The sequence below is a fragment of the Diabrotica undecimpunctata genome, chromosome 10 (assembly GCF_040954645.1).
Source record: "Diabrotica undecimpunctata isolate CICGRU chromosome 10, icDiaUnde3, whole genome shotgun sequence".
Lineage (NCBI taxonomy): Eukaryota > Metazoa > Arthropoda > Insecta > Coleoptera > Chrysomelidae > Diabrotica > Diabrotica undecimpunctata.
In genome coordinates this window covers 31535510-31549238 of record NC_092812.1, presented here as the reverse complement: position 1 = coordinate 31549238, position 13729 = coordinate 31535510, and positions in this window count along the sequence as shown.

The window sequence follows — 13729 nt, the reverse complement described above, 5'->3', positions numbered from 1 at the left end:
GGCACTTATTAGACCTGATTTCATACTAGTTAATAAACTTACTATGCAAACAGAACTTATTGATGTGGCGATAGCTAACACCAATAATTTTCGTTTTAAATACAACGAAAAGATCGCCGAGTACAGAGATCTAGAAATACAAATCAGTAGACAATGGAGAATGGGAAGTACCCAGACAATACCTACTATTGTATCTTCTACTGGCGTTATTCCCAAAAACCTCTTAGAGAACATAAAACAGCTACGTCTAAACGAACATCTCTATAAGAAAGCTGTACACCTCGCGACGTCCAGATGTGTAAGAAAATTTTTGTGAGATACTCCAGCATACCAAGTCACCTATTATACCTAAGTCGATAACACGATAAAAGCTCTTACCAGAGCTTAATCCTTTTCATACCCTAGGTATCTGGGATAAGTAATTGTTCCCCTTAGAGTGCGTGTGGGCCGTATGGCTAAATCTGGATTTGTCTTGAATTGATCTTAACATAATTTTCTTATTTTAAATATAACTTTCCTTAACCGAAAACTAGCATTGTTCTCTGACAGACACTTCGGGATCTGACAACTGATAGGTCGTCATCACCTTAAGGTATTTCATTCATTGACCATGTGGCTTCAACAGTGATAACTTCAGAATGTGTTCATCCTGATATGTATATTTTAATAATTGTTTGTCCTAAAATGATTGTTATTAAATAAATAATTTTTACATTGCCACATGCCGATGTTGACTTAGATAGTCTGGGTGGTGTATGATTTTAAAGAAGTTTTACACACAGGATTTTTGTCCATTTCTTTTTTATTCACTTCAACGAATATGCCGAGACTTTTTTCCACAACTTTTCCTGCAACCTCACACGTGTTTTATCTTATTTTGTAAATTATACAATTTCACCATTTTGTAACGCTGATTTAAAGGGGATAAGATAAACTCTTTGTTAATATCAAGTTTTCGCCAAAAATAATTTGTTTCATCAGGATATGCTAAAATAATTTCAAAATTATTTTTTTAGTAAATACAATAAAATTAAGGCGAAAAAGTATTTTATTACATGAGGAATAAAAACTTATAGTATAAGGTTGGTCCATAAAATTTTTATCATTATTACAAAATAATAATATTAAAATTAATATTCTTAGTCTACTAATAATATCTTACGAAAACTATTATTTTATTTCAATCACATCGACTGCTTTTTTTTGTTTTACTTGTAAACTATATTTTGGTATTATACTAGGACAAAACTGGTTCATATTTATATTTCTTTTTGTGATAATTTATATTTACTAATATCGTGTCGATAAGCGGGAAAACAGGGGAATCTGCTTATTTTACTAGTATTGTTGTTGAAAGTAAACTAATTATTTATGAACTTGTTTGCAGGTGGATGTTTTCCAAAGTTGTCTTGTTCTAAAACGTGTTTTAAATAAAATAATTTTTCAATATTCTTTCAGTTTAAATCATAATGTTTTTCTACCAATTTTCTAACATTAACTGGTTTTTCTTGTTTTACTTGATTTTTCTCGCCAGAACGCAGTAGGATCAAATTACCAATATTAAAAGAGGAAATCAATAGAAAGAAAATAACACTATTATTAAGTCAATTAGTTATTATGCTTTAAAATAATATACATATAAAATCAGAACAATCAAACACAATGCGAGGAAATGCTCAGAAGATCGATTAATTAGCCTAATGAGCCACACTCATAAAATTTTCCTAAGAATACTTCCCAACAGAATTAGACGCAAATGCGAAGAAGATCTCGAAGATACCCAATTTGGTTTTGGAAATGCTATGGGAACCAGGGAGGCACTTTTTGCGCTTAGCATCCTATTACAAAAGTACCGTGACCAAAGAAAAGATGTATTTGCCATATGTTTTGTGGACTTTGAAAATGCATTCGATAAAGTACAGCATGTAAAATTAATGCAAATACTGAAAAATATCGAAATAGATGACAGGGATATTCGTGTCATTAAAAATTTGTACTGGAATCAAACTGCTATCGTAAAAATTGGAGATAACTACACCAATGAAACCTCCATACAACGAGGAGTCAGACAAGGTTGCATTTTGTCGCCAACATTGTTTAATGTTTACTCGGACCAGTTATTTAAAAAGGCACTTGAGAGATAACCATATGGAATAAAAATCAACGGGGAACTACTTAATGTGATTAGATATGCAGACGATACAGTAATTCTGTCAGATAATATTGAAGGTCTCCAAATTCTGCTTGATCGTATTCGCGAGGTAGGAGAGGAAAATAAACTCAAACAAAACCAAATTTTTAGTGTTTAGTCGTTAATTAAACGAAGAAGAAGAATAAAATCAGAGTTTAATGTTAATATTGAGAGTAAACTAGATGTAAGACGAAATACTTGGCATGTCAGAATAGTAGTTATTATGAGTTTTTTTTTTTAATTTTTCGTTGATTTACTATGGGATCACTAATAGGAATATTTTACTGTCAACAAGCAAACTCTAAATAAAACTGTAGTTTATTATATATATATATATATATATATATATATATATATATATATATATATATATATGTATATATATATATATGTATATATATACATATATTAAATTTTTATTGAGGTCTATTTTCTATAAAACATTTCCACAGAAACGGTATAAGATACATAATAACTATTACACGTCCCAAAAAATATATGGGAAAATAAAACCGTGTGTGTACTATACCTACGAATAAAACCCAAAGTTATTGCCGGCAAAAGGGCTGGGGTAACAGGGCCATAAATCAGCTGGTGCATTGTAAAGGAACAGCCTCTATAAATGCAGGCCTAAATCAAGGTCTGAAAAGGAGCTCCTGAAAGGGATTTAACTTTAAGAACGGTTGCTTGCCTATCTTCCAGATTTCCTTCGGTTGTGCCGCTATACCTTACGCGAACTTACTCTAATGCAAAAACAGGATAAGGGAAAGACATACAGAGACAGACGTTTGAAATATATCTACTTTTGTCAACTATGGATTTAATGAATAGCAAAGAAAATCTTTTATATACGAGAGGTAGTCAGAAAACTATTCGTCGATTGCACTCCTGAAGAAGTTGAATGGTCCACATACACAAGCGTGGATATTTTAAATTGTATAGGATAATTTGAACACAATTGCATAATAATTGGTAATTTTCATGGTAATCTTTACTAATAATCAAACGACTACCTTTCAGTAAAGACCTGAAGAGAATTTTTGATCTGTATATCTTGCCAAAATTTTTAAAACTTTCACAAAGTGTACTTCATTAAAATATAATTCATCAAAAGAAGTAATTCTATAGTTGGATTTTTATTCAACTCTGATCATAACTAAACATTTAGAAACCATACTTTGAACAGTGCTAGTCAGGTGTTTATACACAAGAGCACTATTGACACTTCTAACTTTAAATACACTGTTTAATGACAGTTTAATGTCACTGGAGTAAAATTAGATGTTAGACTCGGGGGATGTCGATGATCCTCGAGCTACCTGGAACCCAGTGTAGACCCCATCTCCTAGAATTTTATGTTATTTCTATTTGATATCAGTTAAAAGCCATTACTTGGGGGGTTTTGAGGGTGCTGAATACGAACATTACGACAGCGAAAATCTTTAAGTTATCTCTGGTGGCAAGTGTAGACCTCTTTTTCTGAAGTTTTTTGTTAATTTGCTATTTAAGATTTTTATTAAGATGAAACTCCAGGACCTCTCATCTTTCATACGTTGCAATCGGATTAATATCAACGAATATCTGATATAGTGCCGTTCTGACAATGTCTTTGTCTTTGATTTTTGTGTTAACATATTCGATATCTCTTTCTCTTTCCAACGAACTCTCATTCACAAAGATCGGACCAATATAATGGGAGATACGGTATAGCGCCGTTTTTGGCAATATCTTTGTCTTTATTTTTGTGTTAACGTATTCGATATCCCCTCCTCTTTCATTTAACGTGTTACAAGTAGTAATCTGACTAATAACAACAGAGATACGATATAGTGCCGTTTTGGCAAAGTCTTTGCGTTTGTTTTTTGTGATAACATATTCATTAGCCTATCCTCTTCTATTTACCGCTCCATAAGTAGTAATTAAACCAATAACAACGAAGATACAATATAGTGCCGTTTTGGCAATGTTGCCATGTTTAATTTTATTGTTGTCATATTAGATATCCCATCCCCTTTCATTTGTCTCATACATCAAAATAGGACCAATAACAACGGGTATACAATATAGTGCCGTTTTGGCAATATCTTTCTGTCTGTTTCTTGTGTTAACGTATTCGATATCCCCTCCTCTTTCATTTAACGTGTTACAAGTAGTAATCTGACTAATAACAACAGAGAAACGATATAGTGCCGTTTTGGTACTGTCTTTGCGTTTGTTTTTGTCTTAACATATTCGTTACCACCTCCCCTTTATACCGATACCTTGCACGTTGTTGTACGTTGAGTCGTTTAGACGTTACAAGCTTAGTGTCCTTTTGGCAATGCCGCCATCTTTTTTTTTGTGTTAACGTATTCGTTACACCCTCCCCTTTCCGACGATACCTCACACGTCACGATCTGACCAATAACAACGGAGATACGATATAGTGCCGTTTTGGCAATCTCCTTGCGTTTGTTTTTTGTCTTAACATATTCATTATCACCTCCCCTTTCCATCGATACCTTGCACGTTGTTGTACATTGAGCCGTTTAGGAGTTATAAGCTTAGTGTCCTTTTGGCAATCCGCCGCCATCTTTGGTTTTTGTGTTAACGTATTCGTTACACCCTCCCCTTTCCGACGATACCTCACACGTCACGATCCAATAAGCCGTCGCGCCTCCACCACAAAAAGCGTCAAAAACGAGCAGAATGCGCCTTAGCGATTTCTTATGGGATTTAACATGGGAAAATACGTCGAACTATTACTGTGCTTTTACTGACGAGATAATAATGGGCATGAAATACACTGGAGACCATAATCGTCGTAATATTTGTGTTCAACGACTTCAAAATCCCCTTCACCAGGTAGCTCAAAAACCAAAGCCGTCATAATATTCTTATTCAGCGGCGGATCCCAATTTGGGACACCCTGTACATTCTATTAAATAACACCTAATTTTAAATTGTATGAACTACTTAAAACCTCATGCCTGTTGAGCTAAATAAATAAATAATATTATATTATTTATTACTATGCTACTCGTATAATCGATATTAATAATAACAGCAATATTTTTGTTGACATTTCATGTTAATTTTTAATTGTTTAACTAGGACCTATCTATACATTTATTCTGCGGTTTTTACCCCTTTATTGTCTTAAATAAATAACTACTTCATTTTCCTCTAAAGTAATTGCATTATTTCATAATAATAGTAAATACAATTATTCCACACCATAAATTCTGTTTCTGTTTAGATGCATGTTTACATTTTAGTACAAACAGAACAAGTTAGTTGCTACAACAATGGTCGTTTACTGTAACTAGCGGTCTTGTAGAATAATTGAAATTACAACTGGGATATTCGTATGCCTCACTTTAAGAATTTAATTATATAAAACAAGTTAAGCTTCCTCAGACTTGGGCTATAAGTTACATTTTTTCATTATACAGTAGTCTCTCTCTATAACGTTGGTTGGTTCGTCATAAGGACAATGTATTAATTCTTTCTCTATACCGATATAGTTCTCTCTTTATAGCGATAACTTTTTTCTTTCTCTATACCGATGTCATTCTCTCTTTATAGCGATAACTTTTTAGCGTTCAATAGTTGATGACAAATGTGTTATTGTGTTTAAAGTTCAGACTACCTGAGTCACGAGTGGCAAGGTCATTGTCCAGCGGTTGTTTTGTTTTGCGCTTAAGGAATGCGGCCACCCATTCTACTCTTTCTTATCAGAAAATTAAGTGACTTAAGTTTATTGTTCGGGCGGCGTACCTAACTGTTATCACACAGATATTGTCATCTATTGACGACTTTTCATTTCCAGTTTGAGTTGTGTCTTAGTGTGTCAACATTCAACATGTTTTCGAAAAAGCGTAAAGTGCTCTCGGTGGAGGAAAAGTTATCGATAACTCGAGTAATAGAGAAAGGTGAAAAGCAATCGGATGTCGTTCATCGGACGGGGCTGTGTCAGTTAACTGTGGCTATGATATGGAACGACAGAAAAAAGTGGCTTAAAACGGAGATGGAAGGCGGTAGCAGGAAGAAGTGGCGGAAACCTCAGCACGAAGATTTAGATCGCGCTGTGCTCCAGTGGTTCCAGCAGCAGCGTATGAACCATATTCCACTTTGGGGGCGTGTGGTCAGGACAAAAGCTGAATTTTTTGCAACTGAACTTGGAATTGAGAATGTCAAGGCATCTGAGGGTTGGCTGAGCAAGTGGAAGCTGCGGCACAAGATCAACTACGGGCAAATCAGCGGAGAGGCTCGCGATGTTAATAAAACGTAACGGATGATTGGCTAGAAAACGTGTGACCTGGACTGAAGGCACGATATGCGTCAGACGACATTTTCAATGCGGATGAGACTGGATTGTTTTTTAAAATGACACCAAACACAACCTTAAAATTTAAATTGACAAAGTGCGTTGGTGGAAAGCTCTCTAATAAACGCATTACAGTTTTAGTGGCCGCTAACATAACAGGTTCGGTGAAGCAAAAATTGCTAGTGATAGGGAAGTCGAAAAACTCGCGTTGCTTTAAAAACATAAAAAATCTACCGGTAACCTATAAAGCAAACAAGAGTGCATGGATGACCTCGGAAATTTTTGAAGAAGCGATAAGAAAGTGGGATATCGACCTTAAAGGGAAAAAATTCTTTTGCTTGTAGACAATTGTCCTGCTCATCATGTATTGTGCGACCTTCAAAACATCGAACTCTGTTTTCTGCCAGCAAACACAAGGAGTGTCGTTCAGCCCATGGACCAAAGTGTCATCAAGAGTTTGAAAAGACATTACAGGAGAAGACTTTTGATGGAATTGGTTTGGAAATGGATGGAATGGAAACTAAACATTCTTGAAGCCATCCTAATGATTAGTAAATCCTGGGACGAGGTGGCGAGCAATACAATAAAACATTCCTTTAAACACGCAGGATGGCTGGAAGATCAAGGATTGGCTGATAATGGAGAGGACCTGCCATTAGATGTTTGGGCCAGACAGTTTGAACTTACTATCACCTACGGACCGGAAGAGCTAAGAGATTTTGAAGAAGTTGATGAAAATGTAGCTACAACATCTGGACTTTCTAAAGAGGACATCCTGCAAACAGTTCGTGTAGAAGAAGAAGAAAACAGTGACTCAGAATTGAAAGCAGAGCCAGAACCAGCTCTGACCCCTCAGCAGGCATTGGATGCTTCAGGAAGACGATATGTGTGCTGTGGAAGATTTGATGCGTCTTCAGGACAAGGTCAGGTCAGTTCTGTGGAAAGGGAAAAGAAGACAGACCAAGGCGACAGATTTTTTTGGTAATGTAGGCTAAAAATATATTTTACAGTAGCATATTATTTTTTTTATTGTACAGTACACATGTTTTAATTGTACAGTCATTTTTTATACTGTATTGCTTATATTATTCGTTAATAAATCTATGTGGAATAGAATATTAATTTATTTATATTAGTTATGGTAATTTTTTAAAATTAAAATAGGTTATTTAGTACAGTATTATTAATATTATAGTACCGAATTTTGTCTTTCTCTGTATAACGATCTCTCCTTATAACGATGAAAATTCCCGGTCCCTTGCATATCGTTATAAAGAGAGAGGACTGTACTATAAACAAATCATGGACTTATTTATCACTTAAAACAATTTAGGAGATCTATTGACTTGATCTGAAATATTTAGATTGTACAATTTTGACAATGACTGTCGTGTAATTTTGATATTTCAAATATAAAAAAATAAAAAAAAACTATCTACTCCTACAATCTATCCTATGCTAAATGGTTAGGTATTCTTTAATGAAAGCATGTGGAATTGTTGGACGTATATTTTTGATGCCAGAAGTTTACTGGCAGGTGTAATCAAACTACATGGTATATTATGTATCAGTTTATATGACCAATATCCATTAATGTATAAAAAAACAAACCAATCGCTATCTTCTAGTGTTTCTTCAAACATCGTAATTTGAACAATGTTAATCAACTGTGTCTACCTCGGCTTTTGTTGAACTAAAAAACAAAATAATATCAGGCTTACATTTCTCACCAATTCCTGGATCAATTTGTAACGAAATATATTTGCCTACCACATGGGGTATTATTATAAGGGGTAGAAAATTGGGCACAGAAATTATTAGGGCGGAGATAGGACAAGCAAAATAATGGATACTTATGCGAACGGCATTCAGGGTTTGTTTGGAGAGCTAGGGTCGTGTCGGATTGGGGCAACTACAAAAAATGAAACAAACGGATACTAACGTGAATCTCTTGGAACAAAACAAAAGGAAACAGGAAATACCTCTAGCAATTTAAAAAGGACGCCGCTTCGAGGTGCAAAATTATAACCATTACAACAGCTAGTTGCAACTATTGAAATACTTATTAAACATAAAAAATATATCTTTTCAAATGAAACTAAAAAAAGGGGTTAGAGAGTTAGTCAAGAAAAACAAACAAAATGGTTTAAAAAAAATTAAACATTTATTGTGTCTCACCACAAACAGTTACAAAAAGAAATGGCACAAATTACTAGATTAATAATTACAGAGTACAAAAATAACAAAGAAAACTTACATGTCATCCTTTTACAAAATGTAGGAGTTGAAGATATCACATAAACTTACAAAAAAAAATTGTTATTGCAATAGAGGTTAACCTTTTAAAAAAAAAAAACAAAACAAATGAATATCGAAAATAATAAAGCGAGCTGTCTTATGTTAACATTAAATTTAAAACAACAATTAAAATGACAGCTAACCATGCCCTAAGATTTACAATGTTAAATATTACAATTTTTAAATTTTAATGAAAGCAATTATTACTTAAGAAAAAAAATGTCTGTCTTTACTTTAAAATTTGAAACAAAATGTTACCTGGATTTTTCACTAAAACACTTTAAATTTTCTGTAACTGGACGCCACTGGTGGTTCTGGGGTATAACTGGGCTTCACTCTCTGTGTAATGAACACACGACCAAATTCATCTCCAAACTGCCAAAAAGCCTGGGATGACAACTAGGGAGAAAGAAAACGAGGATGGAAACGACGATTCTTCCAATCCTCACTTAAAACTTTAACTGAACCATTAACTGCCACAATACATTACATATTTTTCATGAAATGGGACGAACAACGAGGAACATTTCAAATTTGATGTAAAATTTGGATCCACACCTAAGCCGACTGTCTCTAAACGCAAAAGAATGTCGAGGACGTGTACATCTGTAAAACATAAACAAACTCTAAAAATGTGTTTATATTACTTGGCGACGCTAAGAGGAATTGAAAATATTTTTTGCGTATTTTAATTTGTTTGGAAATAAAGAGAAATACACTGAAATCATTCTTCGTTATTTTAATACATATATGACGGGATTTCAATTTAATACAAATACGAGGGGATTTCAATATATACAGGGCGGTCCTTAAGTAATTGTACAAACGAAAACCGTAAATTCTACACTTTAAAATATTACGGTTTAAGCCAAATTGCTTTAATAAAATGTTGATATTAAGAAAGATACAGGGTGTTAAAGAGGAAATTCAAAATTCTATTTTTCGCTATAACTTTCATGTTTGTAAAGATTTATGCATACAAATTTACAACTGGGTACTTTTAAATATGAGAAATTATAATTTGATGCACTCTTTGATGTAACTGATAGAGGGCGCCACATATGCCACATATGTGGCATAAATTTGCACTTAACTTTTTTGCGCTTTGAGTTACCTGTATTTGTGACAAAAAATATTATAGATACATTATTTTAACAAAAAAAAGGTATACTTGTTAATATCTTCAAAACTTAACAGTTTTTGTGATAATCGTATTTTACAAATCAGCTGCATAATTCTGATTTAAGGCAATTACTCCAGGCAACGAAGAAAAAATAGACAAAAACATTAATAAATCTAAAACTTGGTATAAAATACCTTTAACTAAAGTTAATAGTTAACGAAATATTAAATAAAATAAATATATCAGCAGGATAATTAATAATAGGATTTGACAAACACAGAATAATAGAATTTTACGTTTTATGTTAAATTAAAGTCATAATCAAAACATTTTGTTTACAAACCAAATTAAGAAATAGTTAAACTAAATAACTTTTTGTCAAAATAAGTGTTCGATATGTCCACCATTTTTTTTAATTCATTTGTCAATATATTACATAAAAGATCGTCTCATATTAAATAGCATCATTGGTTCTAAAGAAACTGCTGCAGTATTTATTTCTTCCCATAGTTGGTTGCGAATGTTTATGGGATTCTTATAGACACGTTGTTTTAATACGCTCCATACACCAAAATCAGGCGGATTAAATTCTGGGCTACGTAGTGGCTATAATGTATAATGGATGAATATATTCTTTTGGATATATATCCAAACCTTATGGTATATTATGGAACTACATCTTATTTGTCGCAGAGGTTAAATAATGTATACAACTGTGATGTATCTGATTCATTGGTAACTTATATAAACACGGAATAACCTATCGATGACATTACTTATTTATATGATTACGTTACAGCTTATGAATGAGTAACTATAATTACATCTTGAACAAATGGTTTATTATGATTAACTAACGAACTAATATTATGCTGAACTAAATTACCTGTGTGTTTACTATATTTATAACAATACCGGTTATTAGGCCAACGATGATGTTTTTGTAAACATGCTGAGTCTTTAAGGTTAGATTGGTAGCAAAAGTATTATGACACAAGACACATATGTGTTATTCAATACCTGGGCTTTAGTTTCTAATTGTCCTAATAAAAATGGGTAAACAATTTACGTAATAAATAATAAGTATTCTTTTGGGATTTTTTATAAATTAAATAATTATATCAATATCTCACCACATTGCCAAGGAATATGACTGCCCCAATTAATCCAACGTTCAGAACAGTTATATTTAAGTATGTTCTTACTGCCTTCTCTCTAGAATGTGGTGGTGTACCATCTTAAATAAACCACATATTTTGGGTTTTCAGCATTTTACAATAGGGAAAAAGTAATACAACGCCAGTAGGTATAGAAACTTAAGAAGCGATAGAAAAGGGAAATTGTAAACATGATGACGGCCAACGTCTGAATACGGACACGGCACCTAAAGAAGAAGATGAAGAATATTTTCTTTAATAAGACATTTAGCAGCCATAACAAAAATTTTGTAATGTTACATTATCATCTTTGAGTTGATGTAATAAGAATAAACTATGTTATATGCTTATCTACAGGTATTTAGTGCTTTACCGCACAAATATTACAACTAAGAATTATTATACAGCTGACTTATAAAATGCGAATATCTCGAAAACGGTTAAATTTTGAGGTTACTAACAAGTATACCTTTTCGTTGTAAAAATAATGTATCTTTAATATTTTTGAAGACAAATAGAGCTATCTTAAATAGCAAAAAAGTTAAGCCCAAATCTATGCCACACATGTGGCATATGTGGCGCCCTCTACCAGTTACATTAAAGTTTGTATAAAATTATAATTTATCCTGCTTTAAAGCATCCAATTATAAATTTTCGTCCAAAAATATTTACAATTATAAAAGTTATAGCGAAAAATAAAATTTTAAATTTACACTTTAACACCCTGTATCTTTCTTAATATCAACATTTTATTAAAGCAAGTTAGCTTAAATCGTAATATTTTAAGGTGCAGAATTTACGGTTTTCATTTGTACAATTACTTAAGGACCACCCTGTATATCAAGGAATTTATGTACCAAAGAATATGTAAATGCCACAAATTTGGTCATTGTGATGCATTGAAGACGCCAGGATGACATTTTTTCCCTTTTGAACACAATTGTTGTATCTTCTGCTAACCTAAAAATAGTGCCCAATAATGTTGGCGCCTAATAATGTTAATAGTTGTTGTGCTAATAAATTCTATAGGCAATTCCCGTTTGTTTTTTCTGTCTGACAAACCTCACCCACCCATTTTACGAAGGCCGGTCATCTGATTTAGTTATTATTGTTCAGGGGTGTAGCTAATGTTTTAAGAAGGTACTATAAACATTGGCAATGTAATTTAACCAATATTTGAACTAAATGAAAATTCCCAAGAGTGGGGTCTGTCAGACTGGGCGCGACCGGTACAAGGTTATTGTAGTTTTAGCCGTACTTTACGATGGGACTAGTTGTAAATTAAAAGAAAATGTCTATTCACCCTTCCATGCATACAGAAAGATACCCATTCACTTTTTCTCACAACTTGTTTTAATGTATCTACTTCAACATCTCAACTGGTGCAATAAATACACCCTCTATTATTAAATATTGTAAAAAATAGAAACAAATACCAGAGTTTTTTGCAATATCGACAAAAAAACCTGTTATAACATTATCTATATATTTTATGCCGTACGAATATTTAAGTATCAAGGTAATCTAAAATTTTAACAAACATATTTATTTTTTACTTTGTACTCTGTATTGAAGAAAGTGTATTGACTCTGTCTATTTTTCGGGCGATAAACACCCAAAATTCGTTTCTTGAGCGAGAACGTTGCCGTTTTCATTTTATACACTCATAAATCTGCAAATATTTGCATAGGATCAGCGATCTACAAACAGCTGGAGATATTGACCGAGAATATCTGAGAAATTTTAAAAACACACATTGTTTGCACTTGTTGGAACGCCGGTATGAAAAATCGCAAGCTTAGATACACGTATTTCGATTATCCTAATGTGGTAAGGTATCGAGGACAAAAGTGGGTGTATAATTTATTAATTTGCACAAAACGTTATTTATGATAGTATCAATAAATTTATAACCTGAAAGTATATTCTAAAAAGAAACAAAAAAATAATTGCCTTTTGGTTTCACTCACACTTTGCCTTGCTGGATACTCGTTCTCATTTTTGTAATATTCAATTTCATTTTCTATTTCAATTTAATTAGCTCCTGTTTTTAACCTTCCGCTACCGGAGGGGGGTACAGATTGTAACCCAAATTCGATTATTCATGAATAATTTTTAAAAATGTTGGAATTTTGTTTAACTGTTCTAGTTACTTCTTCATTGGGATGTGTAAAAGCATATCCAACCATTTGTTTTCAATTTGACATATTTTTACCTATGAAAAGTGCAGCACTGTGCTTGGGGTACAAGTTGTACCCCCTCCGTCAACCAAGGTACAGTTCATTGCGGTCGACGCCACTGACTAAACCAGACGTTTTGCGCACGGCACCAAACCTGTTGTTTGCAATAACACACAAATCAGTTCTGTGGATGACTTAGTGCTAACATACCGTTTAGTTTATCCATTTGTGATTACACGATTTACCGATATGTCGAAAAAAATAAAGTTAGACCTTCGGAAAGAACAGGATCGTGAAACTGCAGTGCAGTGGTTAGAGGAAAGTGATGATGATTACGTTTCTGAAAGAGATAGTTTATCGGATGATTCAGAATTAGATGATAATTTAGAAGTAGCGGAATATGAGCCTGAAATTCTGCAGGTAATTTTTATTTTTGTTTTATGTACGATATTTCTATCTTGAGTTTATAAT